The 25,759-nt window shown below is 48.5% G+C and overlaps 1 protein-coding gene across 2 annotated transcripts in view; it reads right to left on the reverse strand.

The window, feature by feature from the left end:
* PAIP2B (poly(A) binding protein interacting protein 2B) overlaps positions 1 to 18,753 on the reverse strand; it is a 40,906-nt gene extending 22,153 nt beyond the window's left edge. The window contains exon 1 of one of the 2 annotated variants that reach the window (XM_087935728.1): positions 18,600 to 18,753. The gene's annotated coding sequence lies outside the window, so the exon portion shown is untranslated. Of the gene's footprint in view, positions 1 to 18,365; positions 18,439 to 18,599 lie in introns of those variants that run through there. The other variant, XM_087935727.1, reaches the window with a different exon arrangement.
* Between the last annotated feature and the right edge of the window lie 7,006 nt (positions 18,754 to 25,759).

The following is a 25,759-nucleotide window of genomic DNA, read 5'->3' on the forward strand; positions in this document are numbered from 1 at the left end:
TTCGATGTCATATCCCTCTTCACCCAAGTGCCAATAAAAGAAGCCTTGACAGCCATCCGAAACAAATACAACCCCGCCAAGCACATCCTAGATCTGACCAACCACTGCCTATCCAATACATACTTCACCTACAACGGACAAAAATACAAACAAATAGAAGGAGCACCCAAGGGGTCACCCCTCTCACCTGTCATCGCAAACGTCTACATGGAACACTTTGAAACACAAGCTCTAGAAAAATATGATCACAAACCCAAACTCTGGCTCAGATAGGTAGATGACACCTTCATAATCTGGCCACAGGGGAAAGAAAAACTGAACAACTTCCTCACACACCTAAACAGCCTACACCCCAAAATACAATTCACCATGGAAACAGAAGCTAACAGTCAACTTCCCTTCCTAGATATCTTAGTATACAAAAAATCCAATGGCTCCCTAGGACACACCATCTACCAGAAGAAAACACATACACATCGCTATCTACACGCACTCTCACACCACCACCCAGCACAGATCAATTCCGTAGCCGAGACACTCATCTCCAGAACAAAATGCTTAGCCGATGAACAACACCTAAAAACCAAACTACACACTCTCACTAACGTACTAACAGCCAATGGATTCCAAAGAAAGAAGATTACCCACTTAATCCAAAAAGAAACCAAAATCCAAGACAGAGGACAAGAGAATGGCAAAGCCCTCCTCCCATATATAAAAGGCGCTACAGACAAAATCAGCAAGATCCTCCAAAAACACAATGTTAAGACAGCATTCTGCACAAACAGAAAAATATCCACCATCCTAAGAAATCCTAAAGACAAAATTGAGTTAGAAAACCAAAGAGTATACGAAATCCCATGCACTGCCTGCCCCGCCACATACATCGGACAAACTAACAGAAGAATAAGTGCACGCATTGAAGAACACAAGAACTCAATCAAAAAAGAAGAACTGACCTCTTCCCTGGTCCAACACCTCAAAGCCACAGGACATGAGATTGACTTAAAAAATACCAGAACTATCGCCAAAACCGAACACTTCAACAACAAAATAATCAGAGAAGCCATAGAGATAGAAAAACGCTCACACAGCATGAATAAACGAGATGACACCTCCCGCCTACCAGCCATTTGGAAACCCGCCCTCATGAACAGACGAGTACCTAACATGAAGAATGACACCAGACCCACACCCACGAGGGCCACACAAGATGCTACCACCACACTTCCATGTAGAAAGCAGACTCACACCCACACAGAAGATGAGACACGACCACGGACCAGAAGCCGCAATGCAGCTGCATCACTACCCGCTTCAAACCCCTCCGACCCATACATGAAGCGAACGGACGCCCACCATGAAGATGTGGCACGACCATGAATGCGAAGCCAAACAACAGGATCACAGCTCACGAGCTCAAATCGCCCAGCAACTAAGACTAACCGGAGCACAACCAAGCCCCCACCTGAACAGAACACACCCCCAGCCAATCAGAACACAGCCAACCCCCCAACCAATCAGAACACCCCTCACCCAATCAGAACACAGCCAAGCCCCCACCCAATCAAGTCACACCCCCACTAACAGTTAAAAGGAAGAAGCAGCTGCAAGCTCACATCACTCTGAGAAGCACAAAGCCAAAGACACAAGCCTGAAGATGATAAGACTTCATCGAAACATCGCCTAGATACTTCCAATTTTACGCGGGAGAAAACCCGAATAACCAAAGATCCATATATGTATATGCATATATTCATCCTTACTTAAATCTTCCAACATTCTTGGTATTATTTAAGTCTCATGGTCACAGATATCCTCTTAACAACTCATTTCAATCTTGAACCCTCTTTTTTTGTCCCCACCAATCGTAAAATCTATTCCACAGTATATAATATTCCGATTCATCCTTATTTTTCATTTCTAGTGTTAGCCTATCCATTCCAGCGCAAGTCAAGATTTTATTTATTACTTCATCTTCACTAGGAATTTCTTTCTCTTTCCACTTCTTGGCAAATACCATTCTTGCCGTACTGATGACGTGTATTATCAAATATAACTCTTCCTTATTGTAATTTTTCTTTTTTTGTATAATTCCCAATAAAAAAACATTCTGGTCTATTTTAAATCCCCTCATTTCTCCCAACCATTTCCCAATCCTGTGCCAAAACTCTTGTGCTTTTTTACATCTCCACCATGCATGACAGTATATGTCACGTTCCGTTAAACATTTCCAACATTTGGGGGACTGATTTTTATACATCTTTAGCCAGCCTAGCTGGCGGGAGATGACATCAGTAAAACATTTTTAAATACATTCTCCTTGTATGCCGTAAGATCTGAGTTCCGATCACATGACCACGGGGACCACAGCAACGGTCATTAAGTATGAAAACCTGTTGTAACTTCAAGCAGTCACGAAGCGAACTGTCGTAAGTTGAGGACTACCTATGAAGCTGGGCTGGCTATCCCAGTTCCTGAGACAGGGGTCCCTCTGCTCTGTGCTTGCTGGTTGTTTCCAAACTCCTCCCCTGCTCTTTAAATTGAGAATGGGGAGGGGAGGCACTGGGAGGAGGGGGGGAGGACACCTGGGATCGGGTTTCCAGCTTCGGCACTTATAAATAGCTCTTATAAATAGCTCGGCTGGTCATTTCTAAAAGGGACCTCAGGTTGCCCCTTCCAAAGGACGCTTCTTCTTTCCCATCCGCGGTCTCTATGGGCTGCTCCTCCACCCGTTCTGCTGCCTCCCGCAACCCGGATGTTCGACAGGGCGAGAATTGTGGGGTGTGAGGAATCCCCACCGAGGCACGCGCGTCACTTCTCGCGCGAGGGAAGGAGGCTTGGTTCGCAGTATGGGGGGAAAGGGGGTCGCAAACTCAGAAATGCCGATGAACACCGATAGCTGGGCTGAAATTGGACGCCTGGCCTGCCTAATTCTGAGCGGTGTCCTAATTTGGGACCTCTTGGTAAGAAGAGCCCGTTGGGTCTACTTACCCAAGGCACCAGGGTAGAAACGGAGAGTTGGTCAAGGGGCCACAGGAGTTGCCCACCCTTGTGGCAAAGCCACGGGAAACCTCTACAAAACACCACGTCCCCAACCTTTGGTATCTTCCGGAAGCAGAATCCAGCCTTCCAGAAACCACATAGCTAGTCATTTACACTTTAAGAATTTTGGTATTTAGAATAGAATTCTGTATTGGACACACAAGGAATTTGTCTAGAACCGCTTTATAAAGCCTTGGGAACCCTCCATCCAGTTTTGGTCACCACAATATAAAAATATTCTGGAAAGAAAGCAGGAAAAAAAAAAAGCAACAAATACGATGAAAGGCCTGGAGGTTAAAACTTACGAAGAACAGTTGCAGGAATCCGGTATGTCTAATCTAGTGAAAAGAAGGTCCAAGGATGACATGGTAGCAGCCTTCCAATATCGGGGGGTGGGGGGGTGTGCCCCAAAGAAGAAGGGGTCAATTTATATTCCAAAGCACCCGAGGGCAGGACAAGAAGCAACGGATGGAAACTGAGTAAGGAGAGAAGCAATCTGGAACTTAGGAGGAATTTCCTGATAGAGTAAGCGGAATGACCTGCCACCAGAAGCTGTGGGTACTCCATCCCTGGAGGATTTTAATAAGAGACTGGACAACCATTTGCCCTGGATGATAATAGCCTCTCCTGCTTGAGCAGGGGGCTGGACTAGAAGACCTCCAGGGTCCCTTTCAACTCTGTTGTTACCTCACCTGTTAACATTAAACGAGAACACCTTTTAAGGCAGGGCTCTCCAAACTTGGCAATTTTAAGACTTGTGGACTTCAACTCCCAGAACTGGCTGAGGAACTCTGGGAGTTGAAGTCCACAAGTCTTAAAGTTGCCATGGTTGGAGACCCCCTGTTTTAAAGTGTCCTGCTCAAATGTGGATGTCAAATCCCCCTGGGGACAGAGGGGGCTTGAGGGGGGAACCGCATATGGCCGTGGGTAGACAAATCAGACGAGCAGCTTCAATCGAATGGAGCAGAACTAGGGACAACCCTTGGGCTAGACAAAAGTTTGCATTATTATTATTATTATTATTATTTTTGGCAATTGGGCAGAATGTTTGAGTCCCGGGCTCGAATCTCAGCCTGACTACACATCTGCAGGAGTCCCTACCAGGCGTCGCAACGTCAACCTCGAAAGTTGTACTTGTTTAAACCTCCCTTTGCCCTGGCACCTGCAAACCCTCCAGCCTGGCTTCCCCTTTTGAAGGCAAACTGGAGAACATCGCCGTAAAAGGTTGAAACAAGCCGCTGTTTGACAACGCTCATCTGGCAGGGCTGGCCTTACTCTCCACACGCAACCGAGATACGCTTCATTTACAAAAGGGTTTTTCCCCCCACCTTCCTCCTCCAGATGGAAAAGTCCCGTCTGTTCCAACATCCTTTGCAAAAAATAATAAAAAATACAAACACGTAGGGGTGTCTGATGCAATAAAGCCAGACCAAGTGACAGAAGTGCTTTTGAGCCAGACGTACTACACGGAACATCTGTCAGCAGCAGGAGGAGGAAGCCTTTGAAGATTTTCCCCAAAACGGCTGACTGGGTGTCCTGAGAAGGTCCCAGGCGCTCGCTGAGCCCCCACCCCCAGTTTCTCTGACACAGGGTGGGTGGGTGGGAAGGATCTTTATCACAGCCGAGGCGAGAGCCACTAAAATAGACGGCGGTGAACTTGTCCCAACATGAAGGCGCCGTCTCCCCTTTGACGTCTCCTAGAAATGAATTCCGATGCGTTTTCCTCAGATCCTTCCCACCTCCTCATTCTGCAGTTCTGGGCCTGGAGGCTGATGAACTATTTAGTGCAGGGATGGGCAACCCATGGCTCCGGAGCCACATGCGGCTCTTTTCATCCCTCTGCTGCAGCTCCCTGTCGCTGGTTGGCATCACAATTTTGAGAGGGGATTTCAATTTGGGGGGAGAGGGAGGGGGAGGGGGAAATAGACATGGTGTGCCAGGAGGAGACTCTATGGTAAGAGGTGGGTTTTCTGGTCAGCTCCACAATGGATAGGGCTTTTGGTTAGGACAGGTAGAAGAAAAAGGATGCCACACTAGGAAGAGATTCTATGGTGGGGGAACCGGACATCTGGTCGGCTCCAGAATTGAACGGGAGGTTTCCAGTTGGGACTTTTGTGGCTCTTTGAGCAGGGGTGGGATTCTACCGGTTCAGACCGGTTCTATAGAACCGGTTGTTATGATTCTGCACAGTTCAGAGCCCCACCCTCCTAGCCAGTCCTTATCACGCATGCCCCCCCACGCTCCATTTTTTCCTTCCTGGGCCTCAGGGAAGCATTCTGGGAGCAAAAACACTCCTGCCAGGTGGCTTCCCTGAGGCCCAGAAGACCCTCCCCCCAAATGGAGGGAGGTGCTGCCAAATAAAAAATGAAAAAAAGAAGCCACGCCCACCCAGTCACATGGCCGCGCCTACCTAGGCACACCCACAGAACCGGTGGTTACAAACTTTGAACCCCTGTCTTTGAGTGTTTTAAGGTTGCTGACCCTTGGTTTAGTAAAGGAAGTCAACAGCTGCTCCACTTACAACTCTGAGCCGGGCGCGTTTTAGGAAGAGAACCTGGTTAGTCGGCCCTGGCAAGAGGCGCCGGCATCTGTTTTCAACTACAGGTCGCCCCCCCCGACTTACAACAGTTCATTTAGTGACCATTCAAAATGACAACACCAACACCAGTTTGCACACTGGTGACCGTAGCAGCATCCCCTGTGGTCACGTGATCAAAATTCAGGCACTTGGCAACTGACTCGTATTTATGACCTTTGCAGTCTCCCAAGGTCAAGTGATTCCCCTTTTTGCGACCTTCTGTCGAGCAAAGTCAAGGAAGCCAGTTTCGTTTAACAACCAGGCTAACTTATCCACTGCAGCGATTCACTCAACAAATGTTTTGCTTGACAGAAACGTCGGGCTCAATTGCGGTCATAAGTGGAGGACTATCCCGTACTAAATCTAAGTGGCTTAAAATTAGCGGCCTCGCGCTTTTGAATAAAACGTGTTTGGAGCCGATACGAGCCGATTCCACCTCGGCATGTACAATAACTAATATTTTTTTGCCCTGAGAAAATCTAGCCCTCCATTTCTCCGCTTGGAACAAATGAAGTTTTCAAAAGACACGAAGTCCCAACGCCTCTGCATGCTTGAAGCCGGTTTTGAAAAAAGCTAGAACAATAAAATTTGAAAGACCACTAAGACCTGCATCCAGGGGGAAAAGTGTTTTTGTTTCGGGGCTCTTAATCGTCTTAGTTGCTCTTCTCTGCACTGTTTGTAACGTTAATATTAACGCTAACATTATAAACTTAATAAGTCAATACGATAACATTGTAATACTATAACGGTAATATTATAAGCTTCCTAAAACTTATGATCGTTGCAGTCATGTGATGACCCAGGACGGGATATAAAAGCAACAAAGTCACAAAAACAGGCAAAGTCTCTTTAATCCCTTCAACTTGGCTTCAAAGGTCCAAATTATCTATCATTGACTGGAGGAAAAAACTCTCCCACAAACAGTTTGCGAAAAGGAAGAACTTCCGTTCAAACTCAAAATGCATATAAATTATAAATAGGAAAAAAAACAGCACAAACCACACTGAAGCAATTAATGAGACAAGACTGGATAAGGGCTTGAAGGCGTCCAGAGATATCGAAATTACACGTACTGGAAAGGACGCCAGAACTCAGATAAAAACTGAAAGACTAGAAATATTTTCACTGGCCTATGTGCAGTTTGTCCTTTTTAAACAGTCCTCACAGCTGCAACCCATGAAGGGGATCAAGGCCCTTTCCTCCCCCGCTCCCGTAGACCACACCATTCATGTTTCTCCCTTATCCACTCCTCCCTGTGTGCCCTAGGATGGAGAGGGGATGGGCCTGGGTCTTTCTCTGAATGCCCAGCTGGCCTCTGCCCTTCCCCAGCCTCCTCCACCACCTCCGGAGCCACACTCCCACTCCCTGTTGGCTGTTCCTCCTCTCCCTCAGAATCAGATTCTAACAGGGGCCTGACAAGTCCTTTCCATCGAAGGAAAGAAACAATTGGAGGCCAATTGGAGCTTCCAACTGATTACAGGTAGTCCTTTGAAAGGCCAAGGGGAAGCGGCTCGTGCGTAGCCCGCAGGCAAAGCTGATAAGACACGGTTGTGATACTGTGATGCAACAGCCGAGGAAAAATTGGCAAGTGGCGGATGGAGGGGAGTCAGCCTCTTTAGATGCAATCTCTAGGTTGCATGATACAGGAAACAGCAACCTAACGTCCAAGGCCCTTGCAAGCTAGTAACACACCCCAGGATTACACATCTACCCGTTTTACAAAAGGAAAATGGAGGCAGGGCAATTTCTGGCCAATTTCTTGACGAGATGATGGAAGGGGGAGCTAGCTTTACATCAGGAATTGGCTTTCTCGCTGCTCAACTGTTTGGTATCTCTCGCTGGCTGATCTACGGTTAATCATTGGAAGCTGGGGCGTCTAACCCCTGGCAAATTTCAAACCTTGTGGACTTCAACTCCCAGAATTCCCCAGCCAGCAATGATGACCGGTGGGCAAAACTCGCTTAACGCATGCTCTTGCTTAGCAACAAAAATTCTGGGGCCCGATACGGTCGTAAGTTGAAGACATCTGCAATGGGGTGCGGGTTTTTTTGCGGAAAAAGAAGGGAGCTGTTGTTCATCAGGCGAAGCTTGGAGAAATAAAGACCGGTTGATCAACTCTCAGCGACCAGAGATTTACCACTGATTATTGTACGTTTTCTAACCGCGTGGCTTTTGTGGGAAAAACACAGCGGTGTTTTCCCACGGTCTTCTTCATGCCATGTTGCCAGTGAGGATCTGCCTCCAGCATCTCCCTGCGGTGCTGCTGGTCCATACAGGGGCCTGCTGGCTTGAGCTGGGCAGCTGGGGTGACTTTCACCCCCTTGGACGACCCTGCTGGAAATACAGGCAGTCCTCGGCTTACAACCACAATACCGCCCAAAATTTCTGTTGGTAAGCGAGACCGTTGTTAGAGTGGTGCGGTGGCCTAGAAGTGGAGCTCTCGCCCCACAATCGGGAGGCTGTGAGTTCGATCCTAAGTAGAGGCAGATGTTTCTCTCTCTGGTCACAATGAGAATGTATCTGCTGAACAAAACTCCGCGCTGGCTACAGGAAGAGCATCCGGCCATTAAAACACTCTGCTAGCTCCATTCAGTTTCCACCCTGCAAGGGATTATGGGGTTGTTAAAAGATGATGCTGAAGTGAGACCGTTGTTAAGTGAGTTTGAGCTCCATTTTAGTCCCCCGGGTTGTTAAGTGAATCTGGCTTCTCCACTGACTTTGCTTGTCAGAAGATTGGGGGATGCTTCAACTGTCATAAATGACAGCCATCCGGATTTTGATCACGTGATCATAGGGATGCAGCAACAGTGGCTCTTGAGTCACCTTTTTCAACTTCAAATGGTCACTAAACGAGAGTCAATGGCCATCTACATACACTCCTGACTGGACAGACACACTTATCTTTCCACGATGAATGCAGCCCAAAGACTTGGAGAGGGTGAAATTTAGAGTGAATTCAAAAGATAAAGCAATGTTTCTCAACCTGGCTAGCTTTAAGACCGCTGGAATTCAGCTCCCAGAATTCCCCAGCCAGTGCATGCTGAAGTCCACTGGTCTTAAAGCTGCCCAAGTTGAGAAACAGAGCGTGTGTGTGTGTGTGTGTGTGTGAGAGAGAGAGAGAGAGAAAGACAGAGAGAGAGGGAGGGAGGGGGAGAGAGAAAGAGAGAGAGGGAGGGAGGGAGAGGGAGGGAGGGAGAGAGAGGGAGAAAGAGAGAGACAGAGAGAGGGAGGGAGGAGAGAGGGAGGGAGAGAGAGGAGGGAGGGAGAGAGAGGGAGGGAGGGGAGGGAGGGAGGAGAGAGAGAGAGAGAGAGAGGGAGGGAGGGAGAGGGGGAGAGAGAGAGGGAGGGAGGGAGAGAGGGAGGGAGGGAGAGAGAAAGAGAGAGAGAGAGAGAGGGAGGAGGGAGAGAGAGGGGGAGGGAAGGAAGGAGAGAGAGAGGGAGGAGGGAGAGAGGGGAGAGAGAGAGAAAGAGAGAGAGAGGGGAGAGAGAGGGGGAGAGAGAGGGAGGGAGGGAGAGAGAGAGGGAGGGAGAGAGAGGGAGAGGGAGGGAGAGAGAGAGAGAGAGAGAGAGATATTCAAAGGCACACTACATAAGGCATGTGTGGCATGTGCCAACAGTGAGGCCATGCCCGGATTAAGAGAGCCAACTGCCGCCTCTGTCCCCTTCCCCAGCCTTCGAAACCCAAGTCCCTGAGTTCAGGCGAGGGGAGAAGCAGCTGTTGACGGTAACCAAACCCAGGCATCCCGCTCCGTGCTCTACAGGTGGGGGACAGTGCCTTGCGGGCGTGCAAAGCCACGGAACAAGCTCCGCGGGGAGACGTGGCACCGTTCGGGGGAGGCTGGCCTGGGCTTGCCAGACAGTGGGAAGGTGACTATCCATCAACTGACAGGCAGAGCAGCCCCACCCACTCCACCCCCCGACCTCTTTTCCTGTCGTCCCGTTTCCCAACACATCCACTGTGCAATTGTGACATGCCCACCAACCCATCGGAATAAGAGCTGGAAGGTAGTTTCTAGTCCAACGACCCGCCCAGACAAACGGCTGCCCAGCCTCTTCTTCAAAACCTCCAGGGACGGAGCCCCCACAACTTCTGGTGGCAAGCCGTTCCACTGGTTAATCGTTTTAATTGTCAAGAAATTTCTCCTTCATTCCAGGCTGATTCGAATTCGAATTTAGAATTCCTTGATTAGAATTAGAATTTAGAATAGAGCAGGAGAACCTATCCTATTTTAGGTAAGTGGCCATCTAGTTTCTTCTTAGAAAACCTCCAGCGATGGGGGCACCCACGATTTCTGAAGGCAAGCCATTCCACAGGTGAATTGTCCTCACTGTTAGGAAGTTTCTCCTTCATTCCAGGTTGCTTCTCTCCTCGGCTAGTTTCCATCCATTATTTCTTGTCCTGCCTTCTGGGGCTTGGGAGAACAGGTGGAGACCTTTCTTCCTTTGGGGCAGCTCCTCAAATCCTGGGACGCTGCTATCCTGTCCCACCCAGTCCTTCTTTTCTCTAGACTGGCCCCTGCCCAGTTCCTGCAACCGTGCTTCCTACGTTTTAGTCTCCAGGCCCTTCATCAAAGCGGAGTTGCTCCACTTTGCACTTTTCCCAAAGTCAGTAAATGTCAATCATGATGGTCATGAGAAGTCCCAGGGCTTTAAAAAGAATAATAAAGCACAACTAATGTGGCATTGGGGTTAGATTGAGACACTGGCACCCCAAGAAGAGCAGAGAGCAAAAGGGGTTTTCAATGCTTTCTATAGGAGGCCAACCAGGATTTTCCTCCAAGGTTGGAATATCTAATTTCATAGCCGCTGGACTAAAAAAAGACATTTTTGTAGAAAGGACGTGTGAGCGAAAGGTCCCTTTGCCCAGAATGTTACCTTTAATATTATGTATGTACATCATGTATGTGTCTATAAAAATATAAATATAAAAGTTTGGGGACAATTAGCTCACGCGGCAGGACTTAGGCAGCAGCGCAGGCGGAGGTAGTCCTCAACGGTTCATTTAGTGACAACGGCAGTGAAACATGGGACTTCGGGCCGCTTTTGAGTTACGACCTTTGCCGCATCCCCAGGGTCACGAGAGCCAAATTCAGGCGCTTGGATATGGATCTAGTTTAGGACCGTTGCTGCTGGGCCCCGAGGTCACGTCATTCACTTAACGAACAGGTTACTAAAGATATCCACTGCAGTGATTCACTTAGCAACCGTGGCAAGGAAAGTCACAAAATGGGGCAAAATGCACTTGACCACTCTCTCACTTAGCAGAAAACTGGGGCTCAACTGGGGTCATAAGTCGAGGACTACCTCTAGAGCAGAGGTCTCCAACCTTGACAACTTTAAGCCTGGAGGACTCCTACTCCCAGAATTCCCCAGCCAGCTTTGAATTCTGGGAGTTGAAGTCCTCCAGGCTTTGAATTCTGGGATTTGAAGTCCTCCAGGCATTGAATTCTGGGAGTTGAAGTCCTCCAGGCTTTGAATTCTGGGATTTGAAGTCCTCCAGGCATTGAATTCTGGGAGCTGAAGTCCTCCAGGCTTTGAATTCTGGGATTTGAAGTCCTCCAGGCATTGAATTCTGGGAGCTAAAGTCCTCCAGGCTTTGAATTCTGGGAGCTGAAGTCTTCCAGGCTTTGAATTCTGGGAGTTAGTCCTCCAGGCTTTGAATTCTGGGAGCTGAAGTCTTCCACGCTTTGAATTCTGGGAGTTAGTCCTCCAGGCTTTGAATTCTGGGAGCTGAAGTCTTCCAGGCTTTGAATTCTGGGAGTTGAAGTCCTCCCAGGCATTGAATTCTGGGAGTTAGTCCTCCAGGCTTTGAATTCTGGGAGCTGAAGTCCTCCAGGCTTTGAATTCTGGGAGCTGAAGTCCTCCCGGCTTTGATTTCTGAGAGTTGAAGTCCTCCAGGCTTTGAATTCTGGGATTTGAAGTCCTCCAGGCTTTGAATTCTGGGAGTTGAAGTCCTCCAGGCTTTGAATTCTGGGATTTGAAGTCCTCCAGGCATTGAATTCTGGGATTTGAAGTCCTCCCGGCTTTGAATTCTGGGAGTTGAAGTCCTCCAGGCATTGAATTCTGGGATTTGAAGTCCTCCAGGCATTGAATTCTGGGATTTGAAGTCCTCCGGGCTTTGAATTCTGGGAGCTGAAGTCCTCCAGGCTTAAAGTTGCCAAAGTAGACCCCTGCTCTCTAGGAGCCCAGGTAAAAGAAGGTGGAATTAAACACATCACTGCTCACCCTCCAAGCTGCACTGCTGAGCCTCTGAGCCATGTCAGATACACCAGTGTGGTCAGAGAAGGGTGGAAACAGCTGGAACTCTGGTGCTTTGTTAAAAAGATAAACAACTGGAAGCCAACTTCAGCAAACTCTGTATTCTCCAGGGAGTGGGAGGAGAAAGTATTTTGTCAGGGACTTACTCACTCAATGATTTGCAGAGCTGGCTAGGAGTGAGCAGCCTCTCTATGCTCCTCATTAGAAGCTGTGCCGGTTCAGTACTATCCTCGGGATCCGTTTAATTTTATTTAATTAAACATTTACGCTCTTCCTCTCCTCTATAAGGTGACTCTGGGCAGCGTACAGGCTGTCCTTCCCATACGATGTACAATTGAGCCCCACATTTCTGCTGCTAAGTGAGGCAGGCGTTCAGTGAGTTTTTGCCCCATTTTACAAACTGCCTTGCCACTGTCGTTAAGTGAATCGCTGCAGCGGTTGAGTTAGTAACACAGCTGTTAAGTGAATGGGGCTTCCCCCCATCGAGTTTGCGGGTGAGAAGGTCCCGAAAGGAAATCCTAGGACCCCAGGACACCGCAACCATCATAAATATGAGTCAGTCGCTAATTGTGCATTTTGATCATGTGACCATAGGGACACTGCAAGGGTTGTAAGTGTAAAAAACGATTGTGTCCCTTCTTTTCAGCGCTGCTGTAACTTCGACCAGTCACTAAATGAACTGTTTTAACTGTCAAGGTGCAGATATATAAATTAAACTTTTTTAAATGATAAAAGGTGAAGGTTCTCCTCGCATATACGTGCCAGTTGTTCCAGGCTCTAGGGGGCAGTGTGCTCATCTCCGTTACAAAGGCACTGAAGAGCCAGCGCTGTCCGAAGACGTCTCCGTGGTCATGTGGCCGGCAGGACTAAACACCGAAGGCACACAGAACGCTGTGACCTAAGCGGACCCTATTTTTCTACTTGCGTTTTTGATGTAGTTTCAAACTGCTAGGTTGGCAGAAGCTGGGACAAGGAACGGGAGCTCACTCTGTGACGCGGCGCTGGGGATTCAAATCGCCGTAACTGCCAACCTTTCCGATCGACAAGCCCGGGGTCTTGGCCCCCGAGCCACCGCGTCCCCTTTTTAAATTATACCAAACTCAAAACTAACAGATAAAAGACAGGCAGGGGGATGTGGGGTCTTCTTAGCCCCCTAGAACCCATCTCGAGACCACCCCTCCCAGGCTGGCCTTTCTCCACAAGGACCAGTTCGGCCTATGCCCACCCGCCTTCCTCGCTCTGGCTCGGCCACACTTTCTCAGTTGTGCAGAACCACAACACTGGGAGGGAGGGAGGGGTCTTTAAAGGGCCAAGCAACGCTGCCCAACGCTACGGGCCAAGTTCCCTCACACCACGCCATGCTTCTCGACACTGGCAAAAATGATTCAGCTTCTTCCACCTACGGCCAAAAGCTGGAAGTTGAAGGTTGTTAACGAAGAGGGAAGAGGCTGCCGGAGGCCAACGGGGAGATCTCTCCTAGGGCCGATCCTCTTTCCATTTGACCCTCCAGCCTTTGAAACCCCCTTTTGGCTCCATCGCTGTAACTTCTTGAGCCATTAAAAGCTGCCAAACCTCCAGCTGGAAGCTTTATAAGTCAGCGTGGGGCCTCCCCTTGGAAGTGAGACACGCCAAAGCCTCCGGGAGAAGAGATTCCCAGGCTCTGGAATGGCTCCAGGCTGGCCACTTGCTTTCCCGACAGGATGTACCCTCAAGGCTTCCTGTTCAGCATGGGAGTTTGCCAGGACAAGCCCCTTGGCCCTCTTCTTTCCAGTTGGGTCTGACAGTTGGGGCTCTTCTGAGGCTTTTATTCACATACTTTAATTTTCTCCATTTCATCGCGCGTCTCGGAAGCGTTTTTTACATCGTCACACTCTACTTGCCTCCCTTTTAAATCTTAATTTATTTGGATTTTTTTTTTTTTTTAAAAAAGGCTATTTGTTTGTTTTATTTCTTAGTTGGCCGAGCTAGTTTAAATCAAACCCCGGTTGAATGGTTCTACCTCCCTCCGTCCCCCTTTCTAGTGTGACCGTAGACTGGCTAAAAAACGTCAACTTTCTTTCAATAATAATAATTGCAGCTTGTTTCCTGTTTAAGCCCCTTTAATTTTTAACTGCAGGTAGTTTGGGAACCAGCGAATCCTCAAACCAGTCTCGAGGCTCCCTTGTTTCAGGCAAAGGGTTCGGACGGACGGACACACACACACACACACACGATTCTTAGTAAAAATAGCCGGGATTAAATCCCACATTCCCTGCTCGTTCAGCAGACAAGGGGACGTGCAACACTCATACACACACAGAGAGAAGGCCAGAGCGTGCTGCGGCTTGTGAGGCTGGTTTTAGAGGCTTCTGTGAAATGGTTCTCCCCCGCTTCTAACAGCCTCCTCCTCCTCCTCTTACTCACTGCACCTTCTTTCTCTCCTCTCTCAAATACTGCCTGGAGACCCCGCCGAGTTGGCAAAATCACAAGCCCCCTCGTTTTCAGACACGGATCTGGCACAAGCACGCTTGGTTGAGCCCGGATCGGAGGCTCCCGGTTCAGGTTCTATAACACAGGCCAACGGAAGAAAAGCACAGCCACGCGCGCACACGCATGGTGGCTTTCTCTCTTGCAAGCCACGATAGGCAGCCGGATTACCCGCTTAGACCAGGATCCTAGACACAGCCTCCATCGAAACCCGATTCCCAGTAACTCAGCCAAAGGTTATATCTGGGGGGTGGGGAGGGGGAGAAGCGGGGGGGAGGGAAGGGTTCTGCTTTTAACCGTCAGATCGTATCGTCACAAGTTCTGGGTCAAACTCTGAACCTGATCTGGGGCTTTGCTAGTAAACAGCCAAAGTATCTGCAGAGGCTGGCTGGCCTGGCTCAGGAATGGAAGGAATCAGGGTGGGTGGGTATTTTAATACTACAGGCAGTCCTTGGCTTACGACCATAACCGAGGATGAAATTTCTGTGGCTAAGTGAGACATTTGTTAAAAAGTGAGTGTCGCTCTGTTTTATTACCTTCCTTGCCAGAGTTGTTAAGTGAATCACTGCAGTTGCTACATTTAGTAACATGGCGGTTAATCTGGCTTCCGAGTTGACTTTGTCAGAAGGTCGCCCAAGGGGATCATTGTTGGCCCCAGGGACACTGTGACCGTCGTAAGTGCGAACTAGCTCCCAAGCATCTGAATTCTGATCCCGTGATTCGGCGGGGAGGCTGCAACAGCCGTGTGAAAAACGGTCCGAAGTCACATTTTTCAGTGGCATGGTTAATTTTGAATGGTCATTAAGTGAACTGCTGCACATCAAGGACTACATGTACAATCCATTTATTTGCCTCTTATCAAGGCATTTCTTTCTACATCCCCCCCCCAAAAAAACCCTACAAAATGCTCAGGATGTATTTTTATTGCCAGAACGGCATTCCTTATCACCAAGAGACGGAGTGGCTTTTGCTGAATTGACAGAAAAAGGGACAAAAGGCAGCAAGCGGCTCTCTTGATGGTTCCCCCTAACAAAAATAAAATAAAAACACCCTTGGAAAAAAAAAAGTCACCTGTCTTCGTACCGAACTGGGAGGATTTCCTGCAGAAACCTGACAGGAGCGAGAATTAACCAGACGGAGAGGATCTGGGATCCAACACAATCGTTTTGCCCAAGCTCTCTCTCTCACCAGATGTCAAAAGGAGGCTGAAAAACAACAGCCGGGTTGTGCACCGTGAAATGTTAAACTCCACGCGGTGTTTTTCTTCGCCCTTCAAAAGTCAGAAGTCGCTATTTTTTTTCCACACCTTTCCCCCCACCCTTTTTCTTTTCCTCCCCTGGATAAGGCCAGGAACAGCTGGCACTCCCAGGCTGTTCCAATTTGCAAACCTGTCCAACGCACTCACTTTTTCCTCAGGGGCCTCTCCTGTGCAAGCTCAACAAAATACAAGTTTTTCTGGTTTGGCAGGCGTTCAGAGGACCTTTAGCACCCATCCCTTAATTGGACACGAGGGGCCCCCCCTCCCCAAAAGGCATCTTCCTTAGCACCTGCCACTCCACCTCAATTCTGGATTGGGGTTTCCTTGTGGGATCTAGTAGGTTAAAGGCTGGAACACACACTTCAATTCCGCCGCCCCCACCGTTTCCTCTGGGACGCACAAGCGAATGTTTAATATTGTTGGGTTCCCAAGTGCTCTCTGAGCTTCGTTTTCTTGCAGACGTTTCATTACCCAACTAGGTCACATTATCAGTGCGAGGAGAGTGTAGGGTTTGTAGGAAAGGAGGACTGTGGGATCCTCAGTGCTCTCTGAGCTTGGTGGTTTTCTTGAAGACATTTCATGACCCAACTAGGTAACACCGCTAGTGCTAGGAGGGAGTAGGATTTGTGAAGTGGAAAAGGCATACCGTTTGTTTTACACAGTCAAATTATTGCTTTAGTGGTTTTCCTTGGCCAAAGCTTCCTGTCATTTTGTTTAGTCAAAAACAGCTCTTTCTGCATGGAAAGTTTGGCCATAGTCCATTGATAGAATGCAAATGTTTTGTCATTTTCCCAGCCGTCTAAAACCATAGCTGCCTTTTGAAAGGTTATATTTACCTACCCAAAGGCATTTCACAGAAACCTGCCTAAAGGGGGAAGAGGACCGTTGGGGTCCTTGGTGTTTTCTTGCAGACGTTTTATTACCCAACCAGGTAAGATTATCAGTGCTAGAAGGCCACTCTATGGCATTCTTTCCTCAAAGAACAGCAATCAGCTGAAGATGACTAAAAGACTTAAAATTTCTTGCCATTCCCAACCTACATAATTGAATCCTCATCCTTCTTTCTGGAAGCCACCAGAACACCTGGCTTGTAGAACCAGTCTTTGCCAAAGAGGCCCAACCTCTCTGCTTCAGGTACAAGACAGACAGGAACACCTTTCAGGAGTGCCCCACAAACAGACCATTTCGCCATTGCCCCAAATGCTGCAAAACAGCCCAGCCAGCTCTTTTTTTCCAAGCACAAACCAAGATAGGTCAAAGCCAACCCACGCCAGACCTGCTTTAGCAACTAATATACTACATTCACAACATTCAGTACAAAAAAAAAAAAAAAATACAGTCCGTTGTCCATTAACTAAGGTTACCCGAAACCAGAATATACGTGCTTTGCTTGCTATATCCAATTTTTTTTTTCTTTTCCACCAAATCCAACCAAACAGAAAGAACCCAGGCAACCTTCATTACATTCCCCCCTAACAGCCTTCGTTGGATCAAGCAACACAGGAGACAAATCCAATAAATAAGAGTTAATTTAAAGTTTAAATTAAAAGGTAAATCTATAACTATCCACAGGAAGGAGATTTGAACAAGAGGGTTTATTTTTCCAGCTTTGCAATGGGGAAAGGAAGGTTGACAAATACCCCTCAAAAAACTGCATTTCTCAACCTCAGGTTTTGTTTTTTTGTTTTTTAATGAGCTGACTCCCAGAATTCCCTAGCCAGCATGTTTTAAAGGTGGGTGGACTCCAATTCCCAGAATCCCACACCCCGCTGGCTAGGGAATTCTGGGGGTTGGAATCCACCCACCCTAAAACTGGTTGGGAATTTCTGGGACTCATGGCTCATCCATCTTAAAGCAAGAGGAGTGGGGCATTCTGGGAGACAGAGTGCACTCACCATAAAGGGGATTATGGGACTTGAAGGCCATCCATCTTAAAGCAGGCTGGCTGGCTTTGTGGGTGGGGTTATGGGAGTACAACCCTCTTAAAGCAGACTGGGTGGTGGATTTTGGGAATTGGAGTCCACCCCTTTCAAAGCATCTGGCTGGGGAATTATAGGGCTTGAAGCCCTCCCCCCATCTTAAAGCAAGGTAGGCTGGGGATTCTGGGAGCCGTAGTCCACCCACCTTAAAAACAAGGGATTCTGGGAGCTGTAGTCCACCACCTTAAAAGCAAGGTAGGCTGGGGATTCTGGGAGCTGTAATCCACCCACCTTAAAAGCAAGCTTGGCTGGGGATTCTGGGGGCTTTAGTCCCCCCACCTTAAAAGCAAGGTAGGCTGGGGATTCTGGGGGCTGTAATCCACCCACCTTAAAAGCAAGCTAGGCTGGGGATTCTGGGGGCAGTAGTCCCCCCACCTTAAAAGCAAGGTAGGCTGGGGATTCTGGGAGCTGTAGTCCACCCACCTTAAAAACAAGGGATTCTGGGAGCTGTAGTCCACCACCTTAAAAGCAAGGTAGGCTGGGGATTCTGGGAGCTGTAGTCCGCCCACCTTAAAAGCAAGGTAGGCTGGGGGTTCTGGGAGCTGTAGTCCACCCACCTTAAAAGCAAGCTAGGCTGGTGATTCTGGGAATTGAAACCCCCCTTTAAAGGGACTGAGGTAGAGGCAGGCACAGTTCCAGGGGCCGCCAGAGGCAGCCCTGCCCCGCCTCGTCCGACGCAGCCTGGCTGGGCGGGCTGAAAAGGGGTCGCCCCGGGGCCCTCTGCCCTCCCGGAGCTGGCAGTCCCCACGGTGGGCCCAGACGCGGCCGCGTCCCTGCCTACCTGCCGTGGGCCCCGCGGGGCCTCCACCGCTGCGCGATGCCCACCCGCCCGCTGGGCTACCTCAGTTCGACTCGCCCGCTCGCGCTCCCTCAGCCCCGGCCACGCCCCTCCCCGCCGCGCCCCTCCCTCCCCTCCCTGCCCATTGGCTCGCGCCTCGCCGCCCCTGACAGCGCGCCGCCCATTGGCCGCTCGCCGACGAGGCCCGCCCCCCGTTGGCCGTCGGGACGCCCTCACCTCATTGGCCCGCAGACCCGTACGACGCCTTTCCTCGCTCTGGGGGTGAGGGGGCGCTCGCCACGGCCGCGCGTGACGTAGGCGGAGGGCCCCCTCTTTCCGAGCGCTGATTGGCGGAGGCTCTGCCCTCCGTCTTCAAAGCCGCAGCGTCTCCCACGTGGCAGCCCTACGATGACCACCCATTGGCCTACTGAAGGCCTCCGCCTTTGCCGCCCCACCCGGGTGCTGATTGGATGAAGCCACAAAGACCTCCGCCAATCCGAGAAAGGACTAAACCAAGACGGCGATGGGGGGGGAAACGCGGTCCCGTCGCAGCTCGGCTCTTTGTCTTGGGCGAAAGACTTTATCAATGTCCCCCCCCTGCAAGAAGTAGCTTGACCGGACTGCAGCGCCGACACGTGGCTTGGACAGCAGTTTTCCCCCTTGTGAGCGTGGCTGCAGCTGCCAGGTTTCCTTTGGATGGGAGACCCCGAGGAAATCCAGCCAGGAAGAATTTACAGTGCAAACAAATCCCAGAAAACGGGCTCGGAGTGTGGAAAGGCTTACTCTTCTTGATCCCTTGGCTCAAATCCTGGAGCGGCGAACAGAATTGATAGTTTATTTTATTTTTTCTGCTTTGTATATGCCACCCAACTCATTCTGAAAAGCAACTCTGGGTAGTTTACAATTAAAATCGAATACAGGACTTACAACAGTTCGTTAAGTGACCGTTCAAAGTTGCAACGGCAGTGAAAAATGTGACTTAGGACCATTTTTCACAGGTAACCCTTGGACACGTGAGTGTTCTTGGGGTCACGTGATCCCCTTTTTGAGAGCAAAATCAACGGGGAAACTGGATTCGATTCATTTAACATATGCAGGGATTCACTTAACAAATGAATAGAGTGAATGAGCTGGAAGGGACCCTGGAGGTCTTCTAGTCCAGCCCTCTGTTTGGTTCGTAGAGTGCGGCAAAACTCAAATTCAATTGTGTTGCGTTGATTGTCACAGTGCTCTCTGCTGACACCTGCTGGTTAAAAATGATTCGGTTTTTTTTTCTTGGCGCATGCGCAAAAAACCTCGGCAGGGACAGAAGAATACGTGCAATAGGCGTCCAAGAACTATCCTCCATTGGTCGGCGATATCATCCTCATCCTATGTCCCCTGTCTTTTCCAATCGGTTTCCAGGCTTTGCGCATGCGCCTTGGGCGAAGACGGGGATGGCACGGAGCTGTATGCGGCGGATTCTGTCTCAAAAAAAAAAAAAAAGAAAAAAAAAACCGCGCCTGCGCGATGGGCTACCGACTCTCCCGTGGCGCATGCGTAGATATTTTCTCGAACGCAGTAATAGTAGTCGAGTGCCCTGGTTGGTGTGAACGCGGCTGTCCCTTCGTTTTCGTACCGAGTGGATTTAAGGGGGATCCCCGGTCGGTGCGGAAAAGCGGGGACACGCGTCTGGGGTCTTTTGACGTCGTGTGAATGCTGCAGGGGCGGCTCTTGAGGGAGGGAGAAGCGGAGACTGCCGACCCCTGGTGGCGCTTGGCGGCAAGTGCAGCAGAGTGCCCTAGGAAAGAGGCTGAAAGGGTTGGGCTAGATGACCCACGAGGTCCCTTTCCAACCCTATCCTGGGATTTTAGGATTCTGCAGACGTTACACGTGGTCCTCGACTTAAAATCGTTCGTTTAGTGACCCAAAGTTACAACCAGAGCACTGGAAACAATTGTGACCGTTTTTTCACCCTTAACGACTGTTGCATACCCGTTAAATTTCGGATGCTCGGCAACTGACTCGTATTTATGACGGTTGCAGCATCCCAGGGGTTCATTTGATGCCCTTTTGGCAACCTCCTGACAAGCAAAGTCAAGTGAAGGGAAGCCAGATTGATGAATGCTGACAAGTGACTCGCTTATCAGCTGTGGCAAGCAAGGTCGTAAAATGGAGCAAAACTCCCTTGGCAGCTGTCCTTGAGTTTCAGCAGTTTGTTTTAGTGACCGTTCAAAGTTACAACTCTGAAAAAAAGGGACTTACATCCCCTTTTCGCACTTAAGACCATTGCAGTATCCCCATGGCAACTTGACTCGTATTTATGAGCATCCTGGGGTCGTGCGATCCCCTCTTGCGACCTTTTGACAAGCAAAATTAGCGGCGTAAGCCAGATTCGCTTAACAACCGTCTGACTCACTTAGCAACAGCAGTGATTCATTTAACAACCGTGGCAAGGAAGGCCGCCGAATGGGGCAAAATCACTTAGCAACCACCTTGCTTAGCACCGGAACAAATTATGGCCGTTATGCAGCAATGTGCCTGCTCATTTCCCATCTTGATTATTGCAACGTCCTCTACAGGGGGCTGCCCTTGAAAGGGCATCCGGAAGCCCCAGTTGGTGCAAAACGCAGCGGCCTGCATGGTTTTGTGCAGACCCTGCTGTGCACATGTGTCACCCTCTCCTGCAGGAGCTGCACTGGTTGCCGATTTGCTTCTGGGTGCAATTCAAGATGTGCTGGTTGTCACCTATTAAAGCCCATCATGGCTTGGGACCAGGTGATCTGAGGGACTGTCTCCTGCTGCTCACATCTACCTGACCCATTAGAGCGGGGAGGCAAGGGTCCCATCTGAGGGAGATACACCTGGTGAGACCCAGAAGAAGGGCCTTCTACATTGTGGCTCCCTCTGGGACATCATTCCCTCAGAGATTAAAATGGCCGTCACTCTAGCTCTCTTCTGGAAGGTGCTAAGACCTGGTTCTGCCAGCGGGCCTGGGGAGCCCAGAGCGGGATAGAGCCCATCAAATGGTGCATGTGATCTGCTGTCGTCGAGGCAGGGTGGGTGGGAGTTGAGGGGTGATTATTTATTTTTCCAGATTTTGTTCTATTGTATTTTATTACCTTGTTTAGTTTAGTTTACTTTATTGTCATTGCATCTTGTACAACAAAATCAAACACTATCTTCAGTGCATATCATGACCATGAAAATAAACACAAACACACATCCTTCACCCTCCACACATTGAACCCCGGAAACCCCCAACACCACACCAACACTGCACTATACAATAGAATTCAAAAGAGCTACTGCCCTGGGATAGAAGCTGTTTTTCAGCCTATTTGTCCTTGTTTTTATTATCCTGTACCGTCTGCCAGATGGTAATAGTTCAAAAAAAGGGGGGTGCCCAGGATGAGATGGATCTTTGAGGATGTTTTGAACTTTCTTAAGGCATCGGGAGCTATAAAGCTCTTCCAAAGAGGGGAGAGGGCAACCCATGATCCTCAGGGCAATGACATTAACCCTCTGGAGTGCTGTCCTATCTACCTCTGTGCAATTGGCAAACCATACGGAGGTGCAATAAGTTAAGATACTCTCTATGGTGCAGCAGTAGAAGGTCACCATCAGTTTTTCATTCAGTGGTTTTCTGAGAAGTCTTAGATAGTATAATCTCTGCTGGGGCCTTTTGATCAGGGCTGCAATGTGAGCACCTCAGGTCAGGTGCTCTTTTAGGGTAACACCCAGAAACTTCAAACTGGCCACTTGCTCCCCTCGGTCTCCCTTGATAAGCAAGGGCTGGATGTCTGATCTGTTCCTTCTATAATCTACTATAAGCTCCTTGGTCTTATTGGTGTTGAGGACCAAGTTATTGTCTCCACACCACGAAAGCAACCAGTCCACCTCGGTAGGCAGACTCATCCACCCCAGAGATAAGTCCCACTTATTTGATTATTTTTATTAGTTTTTGTTGTTTTTATTTTTTATTTTAAATATGGCTTTACATTCTGTAAGCCGCCTCGAGTCGCCAGGGGTGAGTAGGTGGCAATATAAATTCACCGTGTCCTGGCGGTGGTGGTCGTGTGATTCCCTTTTGCAACCACCTGATGAGCAAAGTCAATGGGGAAACCGGATCCACTTAACAGCTGGTGACTTGCTGAATAACTGCAGGAATTCACTTAACAACAGGGGCGAGAAAGTTCATCCAATGGTTTCACTTAGCGAGAGAAATTTGAGGCTCAATTCTGGTTGTAAGTCGAGAACTAGACTCTGATTGGTCTCATTTGAGGCAACAACGAATCTGCATACAGATAGGAGGTTGTAAAACCTGCTGCAACAGGAACAATCTGGAATTGAACATACTCAAAACTGTAGAAAGGGTGGTAGACTTTAGGAGAAACCCTCCTATACCACCACCACATACAATACTAGACAACACAGTATCAACAGTGGAGACCTTCAAGTTTCTAGGTTCTATCATATCACAAGACCTAAAATGGACACCTAACATCAAAAACGTCATCAAAAAAGCACAACAAAGAATGTTCTTCCCGCGCCAACTCAGAAACCTCAAACTGCCCAAGGAGCTGCTGATCCAGTTCTACAGAGGAACGATTGAATCTGTCATCTGCACCTCTATCACTGTCTGGTTTGGTTCTGCAACCCAACAGGACAGACACAGACTTCAGAGGATAATTAGGACTGCAGAAAAAACAATTACATCACACCTGCCTTCAGTCCAGGACCTGACCTACTGCACAAATCAAAAAGAGGGCTGTGAAAATATCTACAGACCCCTCACATCCTGGACATAAATTGTTTCAACTCCTTCCCCTCAAAACGATGCTATAGAGCCTTGCACACCAGAACAACTAGACACAAGGACAGTTTTTTCCCCCAACGCCATCCCTCTCTAAACAAATAATTCCTTCAACACAACAGCTATTTACAAAATCTGCATTACTATTACTATTAATCCTCCCATCCTTCCTTTCACCCATCCCCTCCCACTTGTGACTGTATGATTGTAACCTTGTAGCTTGTATCCTTATGATTTATATTGACTGTTTCCTAGTATGATTTGCTGGCTCATTGAACCCTATATTATATTCACTATATACCCTATGACTATATAACCTTATGACTATTATTAAGTGTTGAACCTTATGATTCTCGACTCTTGTTTATGGACACTGAGAGCATTTGCACCAAGACAAAATCCTTGTGTGTCCAATCACACTTGGCCAATCAAGAACTCTATTCTGAGTTGGAACAGCGTAACAAGGGTGCCACCTGGTGATCTGAATCGGCTCTGAAAGCAGACCTGACCCCGGAGCCAGGGGTCTTCCTCTGGCCTGACCCCCATCCCCGCCTCTGAGCTAGCCAGCTGGTCGTGAGTGCCTGCCTGCGGGGCCTTGGCACCTGGCCTGGCAGGGAAAGCTAAGGAGATGACAGGGGCTCAGCGAGTCCCGTGATGGGGGTGGTGACTGAGGTGTCATTTTCCCTTCGCCTCCTCGGCTGTCACTCAAGTCCCCAGAAGAACCACAGGGCCAGGGAGGGAGGCTGGAGGAACTTTGATCCAGAAGGGAGGACGAAGGTCAGGGAGTACTTGGCCCCTTTGCCTTTCCTTCCCCCGGCACCCCTGCAGCTTAGAAAAAGGGGGCCCCAGTCAAGTTACATCTGGCCCCTCGCTTCTGCCAGGTTTTCTCTTGCCTGCCCATGGACTGAACGGCTTGGAGGGGACCCCCGTGAGATACTGTCCCCCGCAGCCAGAGGAGATCTGCCCGGATGCCCACCGGCCTCCCCATGGGAAGATGCAAGGGGGCAAAGGCTCCGTAAAGCCCCCCGAGCCCTTCAAGAGGTAAGCGGTTGTGAGGTCTGCCCTGCAGAATGGGACGCCCCCCCCCCCCTGATTTGTATTGTATTGTGTTCTATTCCACATTCGACTCTATTCCATTCATTCCATTTCACACTTGGCCAAGAAAGAATTTAAATGGAATGGAGTGGAATAGAATGGAAGGGAAGGGAGTGGAGTGGAGTGGAGTGGAATGGAATGGAATGGAATGGAATGGAATAAATATTGGAATGTAGAATGGAGTAGAGTGGAATGGAATAGAATAAATATTGGAATGTAGAATGGAGTGGAATGGAGTGGAATGGAGTGGAGTGGAGTGGAGAAGAATAGAATAGAATAGAATAGAATAGAATAGAATAGAATAGAATAGAATAGAATAGAATAGAATAGAAATAAGAATAGAATAGAATACAATAGTAGTTAGAATAGAATAGAAGAATAGAGTACAGTAGAATAGAATGGTAGAGTAGAATAGAGGAGAGTAGAATAGAATAGAGGAGAGGAGAGGAGAGGAGAGGAGAGGAGAGGAGAGGAGAGTAGAATAGAAATTAGAATAGAATAGAATAGATACTGGAATGAAGAATAGAGTAGAATAGAATAGAGTAGAATAGAATAGAGGAGAGGAGAGAGTAGAATAGAATAGAATAGAATAGAATAGAATAGAATAGAATAGAATAGAATAGAATAGAACAGAACAGAATAGAATTCTTTATTGGCTAAGTGTGGTTGGACTCACAAGGAATTTGTCTTGGTGCAAATGCTCTCAGTGTACATAAAAGAAAAGAGACATTTATCAAGAGTCAAGAATCATAAGGTACCACACTTAATAGTAGTCACAGGGTTATATAGTCACAGGGTATATAGTAAATAGAATATAGTCATAGGGTTCAATAAGCAATCAAATCACACTAGGAAACAGTCAATATAAATCGTAAGGATACAAGCAACATACATCAGTCATACATCCCAAGTGGGAGGGGAGGGGTAATAAGGAGTGGTGAGAAGATTAACAGTAATAGTAGCGCAGACTTTGTAATAGTTGGACAGTGTTGAGGGAATTATTTGTTTGGCAGAGCGATGGCATTTGGGGGAAAACTGTCCTTGTGTCTAGTTGTTCTGGTGTGCAGGGCTCTATAGCGTTGTTTTGAGGGAAGAGTTGAAACAGTTTATGTCCAGGATGTGTGGGGTCTGTAAACATTTTCACAGCCCTCTTTTTGACAAGTGCAGGATACAGGTGATAATAGTAAAAAAAAGCCTATTCTATTCTTCTTTGGGGCAGCCCCTCAGATATTGGAAGACTGCTATCATGTCACCCTTAATTCTTTTCTCCAGACTAGCCAAACCCAGTTCCTGCAACCGTTCTTCCTATGTTTTAGTCTCCAGGCCTTGAATCCCACTTAGCTGCTCTTCTCTGTACTCTTTCCAGAGTCTCAACGTCTTTTTTTTTTTTTTTTGGTAGTCTGGTGACCAAAATCGGTGGCAGGATTCCACCCCAGTTTACAAATACTTATTTTCATCTCGTTTTGAATGGCGAAGCCAGCTTTGCGAACACACTATTGCGGAAGCA

Source organism: Pseudonaja textilis, chromosome 6 (genome assembly GCF_049901715.1).
Source record: "Pseudonaja textilis isolate UNSWEBS1 chromosome 6, rPseTex1.2, whole genome shotgun sequence".
NCBI lineage: Eukaryota > Metazoa > Chordata > Lepidosauria > Squamata > Elapidae > Pseudonaja > Pseudonaja textilis.